Raw genomic sequence first — 21,776 nt, forward strand, 5'->3', positions numbered from 1 at the left:
ACTTCGTTCTAGTAAATTATGGTATCTTATATTTTAGTGTGATATATCATCTATCACTTTTTGGACATGGAATTAAGTTGCAAAACCTTGGATTCATCGCTATGTAATTAAGTCAAGTGAATAGTTATTTAAAGGCAATTTAATTTTGATTTTGGTTTAGCATATAGTAAATTTCTATCATTAATTGTGAATTTTGGTATCATTTCAACAATTGGTTATGATAATTTGGGAGTCCTAGTACTGATTATTGTTGTTCTGGGAGTTGTGGTTCCTTTGAGTTTTGATTTGAGTTCGATATTTGATTATGAGTTTTGTTTTATATCATATATGTGGCCTCTTGTTATTACCAAATATATTTTGGTTCGAATCTTACATATGGCCTTTTCTAGTTATATACCATTACAGGTTCAAGCCCGGTATATGGCCTCTTGTCACTACCCATTGATTTCGATTCAAGCTCGCCGCACATCTAGATGGCTACTATGGTTTCATGGGATTGGTGTAGTTATGGATTATTTACACTTTTTAAAAAAAATTTCTTGTGTGTCCTACCAGCTTATGGAGGAACAATTGGGTTAATTGTCTTCTTTAGTGTGTCTAGCAGTCTTCTTGGGGACCAGTTAGGTTATGTTTGACTTTTCTTTTATTACTGTATTATTTATCTTTCTGCATCGCTTACACTTATTCCTTTGTTGCATTTGTGTAGCTTGATAGTTGTTTGCTTTTCTATCCCTGTTACTGTTGACTATACCCTTGCATTTTAGTTATACTCTTCCTTTATTAAGCTTGGTCAGCCTATGATGCCTATTGAGTACCCTTTGCTTTGGTACTCATACTACAGTTCTGCATCTTTATTCTAATATAGATCTGAGTACTAGCTACCGGCATTGATGTGATTTCTACTTTTTAATATTGACCCAAAGCAAGTTGAGCTTGCTGTCGTCCCAGGAAGATCCTTCTCTATTTATTCCAGTTTAATCTTTTGTACTTGAGATGACTTGTATATATTTTCTACATTTTGGAGTTTGTCTAGTATTCTTAGTATCTTTTAGCAGTGGATCTAGTACCTACCTTGATAGATTTTGAGAGAGATTCAATTGTATATTTTTGTCCTTTTCTTTCTCTCCTTTGGATATACTTTATATGTTTTGATTTTGTGTTTCGCTTATCATTACTACTATTATCATTATAGATGGTCTTTTCTCATTTCTGCCCATTAGCTCGTTACCTATTAGTTTGGGTTATGGCTTGGGCTGCCTCTTAGTGAGATAAAGTATGTGCTATCATGACTTTAGAAATTGATTCGTGACATCTTGGTATCAGTTCCTAGGTTTCACAGGTACCATTGATACTGGAGTTGATGTTTAGTAGAGCCTAGAGGATCGATACAAAGATGACCATATTTTATCTTTGGGAGGCTATGGAGCATTTTTAGGGAAAATCTTATTTTTTCATCCATTTTCATGTGTTGGGTCTGAGTTGGTTTTTAATCTTTATTAGTTCACTCTTTACGTAGATGGCTAGGACGTGAAGCATTGTAGCCGGGGATCGAGACCCTGAGATTGTTGCTAGAGTTTGGTTAGGGGATGAGGTTAACACAGAGGTTAGGGGCAGAACAGAGTAGCAGCCCCAGTTCCAGATCAGGATAAGGATCTATCATCTAATCCTAGCATAGATCATGATATTGAAAGAGATCTAAGTATTCCGCCACCATAGCAATAGGTGGTCTAGGGGGTATCCCAGGGTCTACCCAATTTTAAATCCTCTTCGTCCCTTTAAGATGCATTGTTATAGTTATTGGGGTTAGTTGGTGGTCTGCCGACCAAGGGAGCTCAGCCAACATCACAAGGTGGTGTTGATTTAGGGAACCAACCTGCAACAACGACACCTAGAGTAGAGGTTCTATCAACACTAGTAGTCCCACAACTGATAGTAGACCAATAAGTTATGTCTTTAGAGGATCAAAAGATATTGGCTAATTTTTAGGATTGACTCTACCCTGGTTTTCTGGGAACCCAGGAGAGGATTATTATGAGTTCCTATCTATTTGGGAGTAGAGGTTTGGTGTTGGTCAATTTGCATGGTATGGAATTTATTGCAATCTTTAGACACGATAGCGAGGAGGTGGTGTAGAGGTTATCTTGATTCTAGGTCAGTTGGATCTCCACTCGTGACTTAAACTTAGTTCTCCAAGGCTTTCTTGGGGAAGTATATGCCTCGCAGCATGAAGAAGCATCTTTAGGATGAGTTTTCTATTTTGAGACAACATTCTATATCTGTGGCTGAGTTTGAGCTGAGATTACATGAGTTAATCAGGCACTCGACTATGATTTTTCCTATAGAGTATGACCTGATTCGATGCTTCTCAGGGGATTGAGATTATCAATTGGTAGAGCCACACATGGTTTGCTGACATCCAAAAAGTCTTTTTCTAATATAGCTAAACATGTTTATTCTATAGAGGAGATGGACTGTGAGGCCCAAGGGGGTAGCGATAAGAGACCTCATGACGAGGGTAGTTACAGTAGGAGCCACAATGGTTCACAGTTCACAAGTTGATAGTTTTATGATATGTACCCACAACAAAAACCTTTTAGCATCAGGGTCTACCTAGTCTGCTAGTTCAGGTATCACTTCAAATATCAGACTAGGGCCGGCCTTGTTATAGAGGTTTAGTGGTCAAAGCAGCAGTCAGTCACAAAGGGGTGTTCAGTGAGAATCATTAAGTTGGGGTGGTTTTCATTGATTCATTGGGCCATCTAGAAAGAGTAGACTGTTTGGGGGGCATGTTATGACCGTGGGATTGTTGTTCACTTTTCTTATGAGTTTCCCCAACATGGGATGATTGCGCCTTTAGTTAAAAGTGCACAACCACTCAGATCAGTGTTGTCGCCAGCTAGGGGTGGTGCACAAGGTCATGGGGGCGGTCCCTATTGTTTTATAGGTGATCCACAGAGAGGTACAAAAGGTGGTCAAAGAGGCACCTAGTCTAGTAGTTGATAGGGTCATTTGTATGCTATACCAAGTAGACTAGAGACTGAGGCTTCGGATGTTGTGATCACATGTATGATTTTTGTATTCCATCTGCCAGCTTCTGCTTTATTTAATCTCGATTCAACATTTTTATATATTTCTACTTATTTTTCATTTCGGTTAGGTTTATGTTTAGAGTCCTTATCTGTGCCATTGTGTATAGCTACACCTATGGTGATTCTTTAGTAGTAGATTGGGTATATAGATCTTCGTTGGGGAGTGTTCGGGAGATTGATACTCATATTGATCTCATTGTCCTAGATATGATAGATTATGATATGACTCTAAGCATGTATTGATTATCTTCTTAACATCGGTCATGGATTGCCTTACTAAGACCATTACCTTAGCTATGCCTGGAGTACCCCCGGTGGTATGGTAGGGTTCTATTAACCATACGTTGACAGGTATTATTTCTTATACTCACACTAGAAAACTAATATTGAGGGTTTATGAGTAGTTTCTTGCTTATGTTTGGGATGTCAGTGCTGAGAGTCCATCGCATGACTCCATCCCTATTGTTCGTGAGTTTCCTAGTGTGTTCCCATATATATCTTAGTAATCATAAACATATTTTTCTACTTTGATTTACATTCTTGTATAGATATTAGTTAATGGATTTTCCATTCTATTTCTAAAGTGAGTTTTGATATTTTTAGTTGATGTAATGCCCCGAGTCTGTACCCCGGATGCTACACGGTGCTAGTGACCCCGAAGGACCACCAGCTAACCCATGACTGGTACCTGCTGCAAGAACTGAATAATAATAATATTGGAATAATAATATAACTAAAATAAATGCGGAAGTTAGGTTGTAAATGCCATACGGTTCATAACTAAAAACCAATACTGCATACTGATAGCGGAATACTAAAACATCTGTCTAAAATACTCTAGTTCGAAAGCCTCTAACCGTCTGAATATGGAGTTGATGGGACAAGTACCCAACTAACTCCGTCTACTGAATATACTGAACTACTAAAATACTAAAAGATAACATCATCCTCGAACTATGAGGACTCACCACTAAATCTGCTGCTGATAATCTGGGCTGCTAAGTACGGTCAGGAGACTCTGCGTCTGAACCTATGATATAAGACATCATAGCATAAAAGAAAGTATGCGTCAGTACTTTGAATTTACTGGTATACTAAGTGAGGTAGGCTGATATGCATGGGTTCATATGCATGAACAATAACTGACTGAGAAACATAAGCATAGCTGAATGAGTGTATATGCATGAATGCGTAAACTGTAACTAAGATCATGATAACACTGGCTACTGAGTTCTGGTTACTAATTAACTGATATTTGAGTTTACTGATACTGTATTACTAATAACTGAGTGACTATTTCTGACAGTCCGATTCTGAAGAACTGTTTTGAGTTCTATATTGAGCTAGATGACTGTGTCTGACAGTCCTAAATATGTAAAACTGAACTGAGTTCCATACAGAGACTAAAACTGAAACTATGGGAGGTAGTTATTTAACCGACATGCCCCTCTCCAAATGGATTGGGATCAAACCTGTAACCCCAGTTGGAAGGGTGTCAATACTATGCCACGAGTAAAGACAAGCTGTGAGTTAATCCTCTATGACAGGAAGCACTTTCATCAACCATCACGGCAGGAAAACACATAAGAGATGTATCAACCCTAGTCTGGCAGGAAGATATCTCAATCTACGCTAGCTACGTAGTTTTGTAACACATGGATTGCTACTAAGGGTTAAACCCTATGCTGGCAGGAATGCCCCTATCCCTAGGTTTGCTCGGTGCTGATTCCTACTCCCAACTGAATAGACACTGAACTTATTTCTAGACCGTGCTAGGCTTGATTGGACTGTTGCTGATCATGATATTTAACTGAACTAGACTGGGATCACTGAGTTCTGTTAACTGACTGGATACTAATGTGTTCTGAACTGAATACTGAGTAGAGTCTGTGATTGATTATTGAGTACTACTTTTCATGACCCAACTAAAACTGTTCTGAAGCTACTGTAGCTCTAGATAAACAACTAGATTTTTGGGTATTGAATACCCTAGAACTTGATATCATGAAGAGTAAAACACTACATGACTTTACTAGCATAGTAACACTTGCATAGTAATAATGCATTCATTTAGACATCTTGTCAAACACTTTATATACATGAGCTTGTGCATGAATGAAATCACATAATAATATGTCATGCTTGCACTAGTCAATTCATATAAGCATTTTTTCAAACACTTGGGGAGCGTAGGTATTTCAATTAACATGTAATAATATCATGGATACTACATTCAACTTGTAATTTAAGAGTTCAACATGTAGTTCACATAATTCAACCCACAATTAACTAGTTTTCATGAAACTTAGGATGAATCATGAAATCAAAAATCCATTAACATCATAATCAAGATTACATTCAAATCTAACATGAAATTCATGAAATCAACTAATTTGTAGTTAAAAGAGTTTCTGGAACTCCAAGGGTGGAAGGAGACCCTTGGATGAACACTTCACATACCTTGGTGCTTGAATTAATGAAAGTTAATGGTGAAATCCTTGGGACTTGGATCTTTAATTTGATGGGTTAGGGTTTGTTCTTGAGAGATTTTGAGAGAAAGTGAGTGTATTTTGCTTATTAAGGGCTGAATTTCGTGTTCTGGGGCTTATTAAAGGTGGGAAAATGACCCTAGTACCCTTATGGACGTGTAGGTTTAATGACTGAATAGGCCCAGTAACTTGCAGCCCGACGCACCATATTGATAGGATCGATGTGATGTCTGATGTGTCTTGTCGTGTCTGTATTGGCTCATTGGAATTTGGCACTGGGAGCTAAGGAACATATTGATCAACGCAATGGGCAATGCGGCGGATTGAGATCTCGTCGATCTACTATTCTAGATTTCCAAACTCTATTTAAACGAGGTCCAAAAAATTCAAAACTCACCCGAAGTGACCTACTGACATTCCTGATCATAAATCAACCTAAAAATTAGCATTTAAGGTCATAAGGGTCGAGAAATAGGATTGCCATCTTACGAAGGGTAAAATGATTCTAAGTGTAAATAATTCGCTGAAATTTCTAAGTCTAGGACCTCTTTTCAAGCTTTAACGGGTTGAATTAAGCTTAGGATTTTGTGGGTCTTACAATATCTCCCCCTTGGGAACATTTGTCCTCGAATGATACTGGTCGAGCTTAAAATACTAATAGACTAAACTTACGTTCTAGGCATGCATAATTGAAGCATTCTTTCATGACCGAAACTACTGTTCTACTGAATTTTCATACTGAACATGTATAACTAAATTGTGACTGAATTCTGAGGACATGACACATGATTGAGCTGTTTCGTAAGGGTATGCATGATATGAGAATGCTATACAATTGAACTGATATTTAACTCATATAAGAAATCTCAATATGGAACTGAATAAACTCAAGGAAGACTGTTACCTTAAGCTGAGTCTGAGTTTATGGAGATGAGGTGAGGATACTTGGTCTGCATATCTGCTTCTACTTCCTAAGTAGCTCCCTCAACGGATTGATTTCGCCAAAGAACTTTGACTAGAGGGACTTCTTTGTTTCTCAGTCTGCGAATTTGATAATCAAGGATTTCAATTGGAACCTCTTCATAAGAGAGTCTGTTCTGAACATCTATACCCTCTATGAGGACTACAACTGCTGGGCCACCTATGAATTTCATCAATAAGGAGACATAAAAAACTGTATAGACTGAAGCTAAGTCGGAAGACAACTCAAGCTCGTAGGCTACCTTTTAAAACGGCTGAGAATTCGGTAAGGACCGACATATCGGGGACTAAGTTTCCCCTTATTGCCAAACCTCTTCACTCCTTTCATAGGAGAGATTTTCAAATACACATAATCCCCAATCTCAAACTCGAGATCCTTTATTTGCACGTTTGTGTACTACTTCTGTCGGCTCTGAGCTGTCTTAAGCCTTTCCCTGATCAACTGAACCTTTTCTAAGGTGTCAAATACCAAGTCAAGCCCTACTACTACGTCCTCACCTACTTAAAACCAACTAATAAGAGATCTACATCTTCTCTCATAGAGTGCCTTAACCGAGCCATCTGAATGCTGGAATGGTAACTGTTATTATACACAAACTCAATCAAAGGCAAGTGGTCATCCCAACTACCCTTAAAGTCATTGGCACACGCTCTTAACATATCTTCTAAAGTCTGAATGGTTCTTTTTGCTTGACCATCTATTTGAGGATTAAAGGATTTACTGAGGTGAACTTGGGAACCAAGACCCTTTTGGAAGGCTTTCTAGAAATAAGAGGTGAATTGCATACCTCTATCTTAAATGATGTTTAATGGAACTCCATGTAACCTGATCAACTCTCTAACATAGAGCTTGGCATAATCCTCAACTGAATAAGAGGTATGGATTGGTAGAAAATGGGCTGATTTGGTCATCCTCTTTACGATAACCCAAACTGAATTATGCAGATGATGAGTACGAGGCAAACCCATCACAAAGTCCATGTTCACTTCTTCCCATTTCCATGTGGGAATACTGAACTCCTAAATGGACCCACTAGGTTTCTGGTGCTCAATTTTAACCTGCTGACACGTAGAGCACTTTGCTACAAACACTGCAATATCTCTCTTCATCCTACTCCACCAATAGATTTCCCGCAACTCGCGGTACATCTTAGTGGCCCCTGGATGAATAGAGTAGTGCGCACTATGCATTTCTGCAAGAATTCATTGCCTCAAGTTGTCTACCCCTGACACACATAGCTGACCCTGGCAATGCAACACACCATATCCCCCTTGGGAGAAAATCTCTACCTTCTGATATCTAACTGATTCTTTCAACTTAATTGAACTGGGATCCCTATCCCGCTTTTCCTTCACTTCAAAAACCAGAGATGATTTTGAACTACTTGCACCCTTACACTACCTTCTGCTGAATCAACTAAGCGGACACCTAGTCGGGCAAGATGATGGATTTCCTAAGCTAACTTCTTCTTATCATCATCCACGTTAGAAACACTACCCATAGAAATCCTACTAAGAGCATCAACCACTATATTGGCCTTGACCGGGTAATACAAAATATTTATGTTGTAATCTTTTAACAACTCCAACCACCATCTCTGATAGAGGTTTAGGTCTTTCTGAGAGAATACATACTATAGACTTTTATGATCAGTGAACACATCAACGTGTACTCTATACAAATAATGCCTCCAAATCTTTAAGGCAAATGCTACAGCCACTAACTCAAGGTCATAAGTAGGATAGTTCCTCTCATGTGGCTTGAGCTGTCTAGAGGCATAGGATATGACCTTACCTCTCTGCATAAAAAAACACCCCAAAATAACTATGAAAGCATCACAATATACCACAAACTCATCTAAACCATCTGGTAAAGTCAAAACTAGGGCTGTAGTGAGTCGAGTCTTCAACTCCTGAAAACTCTTCTCATAAGAATCTGACCACTAGAATTGACTTTCTTCTGAGTCAATCTGGACATAGTGGATGATATAGATAAAAATGCCTCAACAAGCCATTGGTAATAGCTGGCCAAGCCTAAGAAACTCCTGATATCTGATGGAGAGATAGGTCTTGGCCAGTTTCTCACTTCTTCAGTCTTTTGGGGAAAGCTACTGACCTTAGCCAAAATTTTTACTTACTAAATTTGGAAAATAGATGGTGGGATCTGAGGGTTTGGAATACTATTCTGAGGCGGTCTGCATGATCTTTCTCACTGCAGGAGTAGACAAGAATGTCATCTCTGAAGACTATGACGAACATGTCCAAGTACTGCTGGAACACACTGTTCATCAAGTCCATGAAAGCTGCTGGGGCATTGGTAAGACCAAATAACATGACTAAAAATTCAAAGTGACTATACCGAGTTTTGAAAGCTGTCTTCAGAATGTTACATTCTCTGGCTTTGAGCTGATAATAGCCTGATCTGAGGTCTATCTTAGAAAAATAACTGACACCCTAAAGTTGGTCAAACAAGTCATAGATTCTGGGAAGTGGATACTTGTTCTTGATCGTGACTTAATTCAATTGACAGTAGTCTATACACATTCTGAGAGAACCATATTTTTTATGCACAAATAGAACTGGTACACCCCACGGGGTACACTGGGTATGATGAATCCCTTATCTAGGACATCCTTCAACTGTTCTTTTAAATCCTTGAGTTTGGCTAGAGCCATTCTGTATGGTGGAATAGATATGGGCTGAGTATCTGCAAGAAGGTCTATTTCGAAGTTGATTTCCCTTTTGAGAGGAGCTCTGATAAGATCTTCAGGAAACACATTAGGGAATTTGCATGCTACTGACACTGATTTAAGATTACGGGTTTCTGAATTAGAGTCTTGAACTCGAACGACATGATAGATGCATCACTTAGGTATTATTTTTCTCGCCCTAAGGTAAGAAATAAGCTGACCCCTAAGTGGTGAAGTACTACCCCTCCACTCTAGGACAGGTTCATTCGGGAACTGGAATTGGACAATTCTGTTTTTACAATCAACTAAGGCATATCATGAACGAAACCAATCCATGCCGAGAATGATATCAAAATCTGTCATCTCTAGGTCTACTAAGTCTGTTAACATAAATTTCTGAGATACCATAATCGGACAGTTCCTGTATACCCGCTGGGATATGATAGATTTACCCACTAGGGTAGAGACTAAAAAAAGCTCTGCTAGGATTTCAAGATTGACAAGGACAAAGAAGCTCCTAGTTCTAGCAAAGCATAAATATGCAAATGATAAACTTGTAATGTACCAGTGACCACATTAGGAGAATTTTCCTGATCTTTTGGGACCAAAGTGCGTAGAGCCTATTTGGGTGTTGCCTACTGGTGGCACAGGAAGCGACAACCTGCTGATTCAGGCGATCAAGCTGTACTGGGGGACGATTATGATGACTCTAGAAATCCATATAAGAACACTTCTTGATCCTATGGCCTAGATTGACACAATTAAAACACACATCACTGCCAGCTCTGTAGATACCCTGATGGTTTCTACCATATTTTAGGTAAAGATGATTTATTTGGGTACTGCTACCACTACCCTGGGGTTTAGGGATTGATTCCCTATCTCTATTGACGTCTCTGGATTTTGACACTGGAGCACTGCCTGAGGACGGAGCTGGAACGGAAGATTTTGGATGGAACTGAGAATGATTTCCATCCTCTAACTTAGGTTGAGAAAAATTCTCTTTCTCTTTATTAGTAGCCATTTCTATTAACTGAGTATTAACCATGAGTCTGGATATGTCTATCTCTTTAATCAGCATTATGGTCATACACTCCTTGACCACACTATTAGACATACCCGACACAAACTTACTCATCTTGGATCTGCTGTCTGCTACCACATAAGGAACATATCTGGCTAACTGAGTAAACTTAAGAGAATACTCTTGTACTGGCATGTTTCCCTGTTTCAGATTTATAAACTCCAAAACCATAGCTTCTTTTAAATCCAGAGGGAAGAACCTATCAAGAAAAGCAGTGGTAAACTCCTCCTATTCTATGGGCCCAATATCTGCGGCCCTTTCTGCCTTCCACTGCTTGAACCATGAGTGATCCATATCTTAAAACTAATATGCGGATAACTCAGCACTTTCACTAGCAGTCACCCCATAATATCTGTGACTTTCTGCACTTTATTAAGGAATTCCTATAGGTCTTCACCTGACTTAGACCCGATAAATAATTTAGGGTTTATTTGGATGAAGTCCTAAATTCTGGCTATAGTAGTATTAGCCACTGGGTTGGCCGGAAAAGTAGCTGGGCATTCATTCTGGGCTATTACTGAATTTGCTAGAGTGGTAAATGCAGCCCTAAATTTTACAAGGGAGACATGCTCATCCAAAGTATTTGCCTGGACGGGCTGAGGGGCTGGCTGATTTCCTGTTCTTCTTCCATTCTTCTTGGGAGGCATGTTATGTAAATAGAAGGAAGAAAAGGATTAGACTGAGAGTTTAACTTAAGCTCATGCGATTCTCACTCGCATGACATGAATACTGAAAGAAGGGAAACTTTTCCTAAAATATCTCGTAGCCTCCTATCCATAAGTGTGGTGCGCTACACACCCATGCACAAGACTCTACTTGATGTGGCTTTCATATTTCCTAGGAATCTGTTGAACCTTAGGCTTTGATACCAAGTTTGTAATGCCCCGAATTTGTACCCTAAACATTACACAATGCTAGTGACCCTGAAGGACCACCAGCTAACCCATGATTGGCACCTACTGCAAGCATTGAATAATAATAACACTGGAATAACAATATAACTAAAATAAATGCAAAAGTTAGGCTGTAAATGCCATAAGGTTCATTATTGAAAACTAATACTGCATACTAATACCTAAATACTGAAACATCTATATGAAATACTCTAGTCTAAAAGCCTCTAACTGTCTAAATATGGAGTTAATGGGACATGTGCCTAACTAACTCTGTCTACTGAATGTACTAAACTACTAAAATACTAAAAGATAATATCATTCTCAAACTCTGAGGACTCACCACTAAATTTTCTACTAATAATCCAGGCTGTTAAGTGTGGTCAGGAGCCCATACATCTAAACCTATGATATAAGACATCATAGCTTAAAAAAAAGTATACGTCAGTATTTTAAATATACTGGTATGCTAAGTGAGGTAGGCTGATATGCATGGGTTCATATGTGGAAACAATAATTGACTGAGAAACATAAGCATAACTGAATGAGTGTACATGCATAAATACGTAAACTATAACTGAGATCATGATAACACTGGATATTGAGTTCTGGTTGTTGATTAACTGATATTTGAGTTTACTGATACTATATTACTGATAACTGTGTGACTGTTTCTAACAGTCCTGATTTTGAAGAACTATTTTGAGTTCTACATTGAGCTGGATGACCATGTCTGACAGTCCTGAATCTGTAGAACTGAACTGAGTTCTATACTGAGACTGGAATTGAAACTGTGGGAGGCAGTTATTTAACGGACATACCCTACTTTGAATGGATTGGGGTCCAACCTGTAACGCTAGTTGGATGGGTGTCAATACCATGCCACGGGTAAAGACAAACTGTGAGTTAACCTCTCTGAAAAGAAGCACTTTCGTCAACCCTCACGGGCAGGAAAACTCATAAAAAATGTATTAACCCTAGTCTGGTAGGAATATATCTCAACCTACACTGGCTACATAGTTTTGTAACACATGGATTGATACTAAGGGTCAAACCCTATGCTAGCAGAAATGCCCTCATCCTTGGGTTCGCTCCGTGCTGATTCCTGCTTCCAATTGAATAGACACTAAATTGATTTCTAGACTGTGCTAGCCTTGACTGGACTGTTACTGATCGTGATATTTAACTGAACTGGACTGAGATCACTGAGTTCTGTTAACTGACTAGATACTAATAAGTTCTGAACTGAATACTGAGCAAAGATTGTGATTGATTACTGAGTACTACTTTTCATGACCCAACTAAAATTGTTCTGAAACTACCGTAGCTCTAGGTAAACAACTAGATTTTTGGGTATTGAATACCCCCAAGACTCGATAGCATAAAAAGTAAAACACTACATGACTTTTGTATCATAATAACACTTACATACTAATAATGCATTCATTTAGACATCTTGTCAAACACTTTATATACATGAACTTGTGCATGAATGAAATCACATAATAATATGTCATGCTTGCACTAGTCAATTCACATAAGCATTTTGTCAAACACTTGGGGAGTGTGGGTATTTCACATACCAATTAACATGTAATAATATCATGTATACTACATTCAACTTATAATTCAAGAGTTTAACATGCAGTTCACATAACTCAACCCACAATTAACTAGTTTTCATGAAACTTATGATAAATCATGAAATTGAAAATCCATTAACATCATAATCAAGATTACATTCAAATCCAACATGAAATTCATGAAATTAATTAATTTGTAGTTAAAAGAGTTTCTGGAACTCCAAGGGTGGAAGGAGACCCTTGGATGAACACTTCACATACCTTGGTGCTTGAATTAATAAAAGTTGATGGTGAAATCCTTAGACCTTTAATCTTGAATTTGATAGGTTAGGGTTTGTTCTTGAGAGAGTTTGAGAGAAAGTGAGTGTATTTTGCTTATTGAGGGCTAAATTTCGTATTTTGGGGCTGATGAAGAGTGAAAAATAACCCAAATACCGTAATGGATACAGAGGTTTAATGTCTGAAAATTTACCAAGTGACACATAGCCCAATGCGCCGCATCGATGGGATTGATACGATGGCCGATGTTTTGCGTTGATTCTGCATCGGCTTACTGGAATTTGGCACTAGGATCTAATAAATATATTGATCGGCATGATGGGCAATATGGTGCATCGAGATCGCGTCGATCCACTAGTTTAGATTTCCTAACTCTAATTAAATGAGGTCGAAAAAATTCAAAACTCACCCGAAGATACCTACTGACATTCTTGATCATGAATCAACCTAAAAATTGGTATTTTAAGGTCATAAGGTTCAAGAAATAGGATTACCAGCTTATGAAGGCTAAAATGATTCTAAGTGTAAACACTTAGCTAAAATTTCTAAGTCTAGGACCTCTTTTCAAGCTTTAACAGGCTGAGTTAAGCTTAAGATTTTGTGGGGTCTTACATTTGATCCCAAAAGATAAATAATTATTCGTATCAAGTTATTCAAGCTTGACTTCTAGTGAAGCACTATTCAGAGATTTCTTGGAGAGACATTTATAGCATAGCATCTAGGTTGGCTAGGGTTATCGTATCTTTAGATTAAGCTTATTTATGGTAATTGTGTACTATTATTCTAGTTTGGACAAGTACTTATATATATATATATATATATCATTATGCCTTATTTATATGGTTAGGACCCCATTCTAGTAAATTCTGCTATCTTATCTTTTAGTGTGATATAGCATCTATCACTTTAGTATATGAAATTAAGTTGCGGTACCTTGGATTCATCCATATTTAATTAAGATATACAAATAGTTATCTAAATGTATTTTAGTTTTGATTTTGGTTCATTAAATTTTGGTACCACTTTGTCATCCGGTTAAGATGATTTGGGACTCCTGGTACTAATTACTGTTGTTCTGGAAGTTGTGGTTCAAGTTAGGAATCTAATTATGAGTTTTGTTGTAGATTATATATGTGGCCTCTCGTTATTACCCACTATTTTTTGATTCTAATTCGAGCCTCTTGCTATTATCCACCACTATCAGTTCAACCCTAATGTCTTCTCTCTCATTACTGCCTATTGGTACCACTTCAATCTCGATGACTATTTGGATGGATACTACGGTTTCATGGGATTGGTTTAGTTATGGTTACTTACACTTTTCTTTAAAATTATTTCTTGTGGTCCCACCAGTTTATGGAGTACGATTGAGTTAACTATCTTCTTCAGTGTACCTAGCGGGCTTATAAGGGCCCAGTTAAGTTATCTTTGATTTTCTTTTTATTACTGAATTATTTATCTTTCTTTATCATGTGTACTTACCCCTTTGTTGCATTTACATAGCTTGATAGTTGTTTACCTTTCTATCCCTGTTTACAGTTAACTATACCCTTATATTTCAGTTATATTTTTCTAGTATTAAGCTCAGTCATCCAATGATGTCTACTGCGTACTCTTTGCTTTGGTACTTATACTACACTTCTTCATATTTATCCTAATGATGATTTAAGTACTAGCAGTCGGTGTTGACGTGATTCCTACTTTCTAGTACTAATCTGAAGCAGGGTCAGATTGCTATTGTCCAAGGCTAATCCTCTTCTATCTATTCTAGTTTAGTCTTTTGTACTCGAGGTGGCTTATATATTATGTATATTTTGGATTCTATCTAGTACTCTGGGTATATTTTGGTAGTGGCTCTAGTAACAACCTTACCAGGTTTTTAAAGGGATTCATTTGTATATTTTGGTAATTTTTCTTCTCTTGTTTGGATATACTTTATATGTTTTAGTTTTGTGTTTTGCTTATTATTACTATTGTTATCATTATATATGATCTTTTTTTCTTTCTTCCAGTTAGCCGTTACCTATTAAGGTTGACCTTAGCATAGCTTTCCACCTCAGGCAGACGGTCAATTTGAGCAGCATACTAAAATTTTAGAAGATATGCTTCGTTTTTGTGTTACAGACTTTGGATGATAGTGGGAGTATAATTTAGCCTATGAGGAGTTTTCTTATAATAATAGCAACCGTTAAAGTATTGAGATAGAACAATTTAAGGTGTTGTATGGTAGCCGTTGTCAATCTTATATTAGTTGGTTTGATGCTTCATAGGTTAGACCATGTGGTACCTACTTACTTCGTGAGTCACTGGATAGGTTTTGGGTGATTCAGGATAGGCTCCAGGCAGATCAGAGTAGGCAACAGAGTTATGTGGACTATAGGCTTCGTGCCTTGAATTTTGAGAATTATGATCGAGTTCTTTATGCGTCACCCATTAAGGGTATGATGAGGCTTGGGAAGAGGGCTAAGCTTATCCCTATGTATATTAGGCCATTTTAGATTCTTTGGACCATTGTGGAGGTTGAGTATGAGTTGGTGTTACCTCCAAACTTTTAGCCATTCATCTTGTTTTCTTATGATTTAATACTTTGGAGCTATATTCCAGATGAGTTTCACGTGCTTTATCGGGAATTAGTGAAGTAGGATGAGAGTTTGATCTTTGTGGAGGAGCCAGTGTCTATTTTAGCCAGAGATATTAGACTGTTGCATTCTAAAGATATTCCTATGATTAAGGTTCAGTGGAAACACCATCCTATTGAGGAGTCTACTTAGGTGATCGAGTTCGACATGCATAGAAATTACCCTCATCTCTTTATTGATTCAGGTATTTCCTTGTATTTTAGTTCGAGGTTGAACTAGAATCTTAGTGGTGGATGTTTTAATGACTTGGATTGTGAAATTTTATTTTTGATGTGATTTGACTATTTTTCCCTTTGCTGTAGTTACTACATATTGTCTTTTGTGCTGTGGATATGGTTGGCATGGGTCTCAATTCCTTTGGGAGAGTTTAAGGTATTTTGGATCTTGAAAAGTTCCTTAGTTGACTCCGATCAACATTTGATGTTCTAAGTTTGGATGACGATTTGATAGTTCAATTAGATCCGTAAATGTTGAATTTGGGTTAGTAGAGAATTTGGTTTGGATTCAGAACCTTTATTTTGTATTTCAACCTTTCATTTGAAAGTATGCCTTAAGGGGTCTCGAGGGATAATTTGATGAAAATGATCATTTTTTTAAAATCCAACATCGTCATTGATTTCGGAACATCAAAATTATCTTTATCGCATATATAGTTTATTTATGTGAGATCCCAATTAAATCTCGAGGTTCATTTGGAGCTTTTTTGGCTTGCACTAAAATCAGCACTTGCTAATGTTTGGCACATCCACTTTTACGACCAAGGACTGCTTAATCAATAGACTCTTTAGCCAACCAAGACCTCTTAAGTGGTAGCCACTTTAGTGGTCTGGAATCGCTTAAGCATTATCCACTTTAGTGGCTTCGTACCGCTTTAGTGGTACCCGCTTAAGCTGCAACCGTTGCATATAAACCCTCTGTTTCATGATTTTCACCATTTTTGGATTTTGAGATTTGGGTTTGGGTGATATTTTAGGGGTTTCATCACCATTTGAGCTTGGTTAAGCTCCAAAATCTTATTTTCATTACTTTACTTCAACTTATATCCCTCAAAACACTCTTTAATCTTGATTTTAATATGGGATTTTGAGGATTTTTTCCGGAAAAGCTTAAAAATGATTTTTCTTCGATTCTGACCTTGTTTCTTACTCATATTTTCATGAGATTTCAATAATATATTCTTTAATCTTGGGGAATATATTTCTATAATTAAATTTCAATTTTACCCCATTCGTTGTTGTATTCATTTTGAACACGACTCAAATATGGGAAATATGGGTATCATTTGATTTCTTTTAATGTGTAGATGTTATATGTGAATCTTATAGTTGATTTCAAGGTCGTTCAAAAGGGAAAGGTCCATGTTGAATGACCATTAGTCTTGAATTTTGTTATTTTGATACAGGTTTGTCACAACCCAATTTCTCAGGTCATGATGGCACCTACTTTAACCCACATGTAGGTAAGCCAGCCTATAGTCTGGAATAGCTAGTAATGGACTGATAAGAAAGGCAGCAACACAGCTAAATAATAAGGAGAACAAAAGCAAGAAGAAGGAAAATATATTTCCAAAACCTGGTGAAGCCAGTGTAAAGCTTCTAATACAACAAGAGTACAAGTGAAGTACAAAATAATATATATATATACAAAGATGTCTTTGAATACAAACTTCAGATCAGTCGAACAGTAAGAGGGAGAGCAAAAATACTCCAAACGTTAGAACCTCACCCTAAATATTTGATCCATGGTTGTTCCGTAGTATGTACACATCAACGATGGGAACTCATACTAGGATATGTAGGCTGTAGAAGTATAGAATAAGTACAAAACACATGGTACTCAAAAGAATGCAAGTATAAATAACTCGTAAAGCAGGAATATAACTACAGACAACTATCCAAGAAAACTAAAAAGGATAATACCACTTTATCAATAAGGATAAAATATTCTATTCTATCAATATTAAGGAACTAAAGTGCGATACCATATATCCCTAGCTGCTATACAAATAAAGAGTGAAAGAAGGAGATATAGTAATAATACAAGGCAAATGATGCATATACAATATTAATGGATAACAAAAGAAAGATATATGGTAATACTGTGTGTGTGTATATTGGGATAAACTCTAAGGTAATAACCTGGAGGAGCCAACCTAACATCTCAAGGAGTCCTAACCAAGTAGGAAAGCTAATAATAGAATAACCTTGTGTCTATATACATATACACACATACACATACTCAAAGGTAACAACCTGAGGGAGACAACCTAACATCTTAATGAATCCTAACCAAGTAGGGAAGCTAATACTAGTATAACTTTCATCCAATCCAAGTGTGACTAATCATAAGGAAACCTATGACTAATGTGAATTATCAATAATAGAGAAAGATAAGAAATCAAAGATCTACCAATAATCTCGGGTAACAATCCATAATCATTGTACCATGAACTAACCATAAACCAAGAATAGAGTAACTAGCTATTCCAAACAAAAAATACCTAGTCGGGACCTCATAAGCTTGGAAGATTCAATAAAACACTCATCAACTAGAAATCATATCTTATACCCTTACAACCTTTCATAAGACCTATAAAATATAAGCACCAAACAACCATATTAGTGATAGGCAATGCATATAAATGAATGAATGCACATAAAACAAAACTAACCAATATCCAATCTGAGTGCCAAATATACCAAGTGTATACACCTTCTCCAGCTCAGTAGCTTACAAAGAAAAGACCTATGGCGACCATCCTTCTTTGGAACTGTGACTCACAGACGAAGAGCACTATAGGGGAGTTGGGAAATTTGTATACACTACCTGGTCTCAGACTAGGAATTCTAATAACCATCATAATCAATCTACTCCATCCAGTATCAGATATATACACACACACACACACACACATATATATATTTATTTATAAGTATAGTAAGAACACAGACTTAAACCATGACTTAGAGAGTGTAAATATATAAATCTATTGCCCGAGATCGACATCGGGACTAAGTCTGTATAATAGCATAAAAGGGTCGTAATCTCTCTCATCCAAAGTAAATAGTAGTGGAAAAAGAGTTTTAATAATGGATCGAAATCAACCTCTATCTCATTTATGAAATAGCTCATAAATCATTTAATAAGGTGGTACGATTCCCTTGTAAAAAAATCTATTTTTAAAGTAAAAAGTGGAAATAAATCTCTTTTTAGAAAATAATAGTAAAATCAAGGATTTAGTTGTAATCGTACTACTAAGTGAGCATGAATTCATCAAAAAGTATGCATGCCATCACCAGTATCAAAATAATACAACCATTAGCACCTAAGAGTCTATAAGCTAATCACGTTATTTATAAGGATAGAATACTCACCTAGACTCCAACTAGTATCATAACCATGACTTCAGGCCCATCAATACGTAACATCGTAAAGCCTTATAACTAAAAAAACTACGATACTTTGGAGCATAGAGTCACTATAGGAATCTAATCAAGGAAAATACCACCCAAATTACTAAGTCATACTCTATGTCTTATGCTAAAGTATTACTTAAGCAAATCTATGGTTATTTACACCCATCATCAGACATAATAGGATTCTACCGCCTTACAAGGTATTTTAGAATAAGATTCAAGTCACATTTCTATTCTAAATCCAATAAATAGACAAAGTAATGATATAATAGTCATCTATCCATTCTCTAATCCCAACCTATTAGAGATCTATACTATACAAAATCTGATAAAGAAAGTAGACCGACGCCTATCTCGATGTCGAGCCGAGCCAAAATTCTTGAATCACCCACTAATGGCTTGTCTTTGGTGTATGATTCCAAACTGACATCGCATTATTAAAATAATAATATGAATGTTAATAGGAGTAAAATGATACATATATAGCATATAAAATTCAGGACCCAAAATTAGGTTAAAATTGGGCTTGTGAGGCCTGCTAATGAAATCTCAAAATTCAATCTATCACGAGGTCCCTTAAAGGACAAAGAATGTGCTCTAAAAAGTTGAAGTATAAATTAGGTCTCAAATTAGCACCAAATGATAAATGAAAGAGAAAATCCAAAATTAAACAGAGGATTTAGGTCGAGAACTTACAAGGAAATTAGTGGAAAATTATCACCTCAATATCTTGTACACTCTTCCAACATCACTAGATCAACTCCTACTCTTTTTTAAGTTCTAGGGTTTAATAATTGAGGATTTGAGGTTTTAAAATGAAAGAAAATTGGGGAAGACAATAAGATATAGGCCCAGGGGTTACCCATTGCAAACATGGGGATCTCTGGTTGCTATTGCAATACCAATCAAAAGAACCCTTTATGAATGTGAGCAAGGAATCACGAATATGATGGAAAAGAGGTTAGACTATCGTGAATGCAACATCAGTAGTTAAAATCTCGAAGTAGAAAAATAGGTTAGGTTGGGTCAGCCTTCATCAAGAATGCGAAGGAGAAGGCTCGCAAAAGCGATGGTCAATGTATTGAACCTTTTCGATCGTGGCCTACCCCTTATAAAAGGGTAGGGGAAATTGAACCTGCACCAGAATCTGGAAAACCAGCAAAAACTTAAGTCTTCATAAACTCTACTAGGTGCTCGAGATATATTTAGAACCCCGTGCACATAAATGAACTATACTATCATACCACATTAGACATTCCAGAGTCAAAATAATCGTTAAAATTTTCATCCAAGATTGTTTTAATTAAATATGGATCTTATACATAGTTCATATTTACCTAAATTTTACCTAATAGCCTAAAATGAGTCTGAAAGCCTCAAAACCTGAACTAAGGGTCCTCTTAGACAAAACATAATGTTTCAGAGCTAATGGAAATATTGAAATTATCATCTGAGGCTATTTACTAGGATGTTTGGTCTGATATCAATTCTATAAACGAGAAAGCTTCGAAATAAAGAATTGAGCTTACAATACACACGAACTATTGATAATTGCAGCAATAGTTCCAGCATGTCAAAAATGACCTGATAATTCTGAAAAGTCAAAAATGACCTATAGCTGCTGTAGGAAGGCTCGTAACATAAGAAATGCATGAAAATTAAAAAATTACCCATAACTTTCTTCAGTCTAGGTTGCATAGTGAATGAATAAGTGAAGTATTCTCTAGGTTGGGGAAAATAACTGTGAGATGTGATTTTTATGTTATTATATATTGTGTGATGCCTATGTAGGGGATTATTTTCTATTATTATTGACCTGTGATATTATATGTTTCATCTTGTCCTTACGGGTGCTTCTTTTGACATCATATACTTTATTAGTGAATTTAGTTGCCTTATTTCTTAATATGATGCATGTACAGGGGCTTGAATAGATATTATAGGCCTTATTGAGCACTGTTTATCTCTATCATGACAAAAATTCTTGAGTTATGAGTTGATATGATATTAATGATGTCTTACATATATGTTTATTCTGTTGATACATTGACGCCTTAGTTGTTGGACACTAAAAATTCTGAGTTTGAAATCACTATCCTGACTAGACTCACCTTATGAGTTTTAACATTTCATTGCGGGTCATAGGACCCCAATCATAGGGTGTACAGTAAAGGTATCCTAAATTATTGTCCTTATTATGAGTGGCTCCTAACGAGTTGTAAAGACTCTAAACGAGTAATATGGTCCCATTCATAGCCAAACTAGTGTGCCCCAAGAGTTTATGTCTTGACTATGACTTGAACCCTAAGAGTAGTAGGGTCACCTAATGAGTCATATGGTGTGAATTGTGGGGTCACTAGAGAAGGGTCCTTCCGCTATTGTCTTGACAATGACTCATGGTGACAAGCCATAACATGTTCTTATGAGTCATATAATGACTCATAGTCACTGACAACAATTTTTGAGCTTTTAATTAATGGAACTTTGGATATTTTCCTTCCCCAATTCATGACCTACGACTTAAAACCCCTTTAGGGTGTCATTATCAGTCAAAACTAAATTAAATAACTTCTAAAACACTCTCAATTCTCTAAGGTCAAGGTACTTAGGGTTTCTAATAAGTTGATCAATTA

The sequence above is a fragment of the Capsicum annuum genome, chromosome 6, assembly GCF_002878395.1.
Source record: "Capsicum annuum cultivar UCD-10X-F1 chromosome 6, UCD10Xv1.1, whole genome shotgun sequence".
NCBI classification, from domain to species: Eukaryota; Viridiplantae; Streptophyta; class Magnoliopsida; order Solanales; family Solanaceae; genus Capsicum; species Capsicum annuum.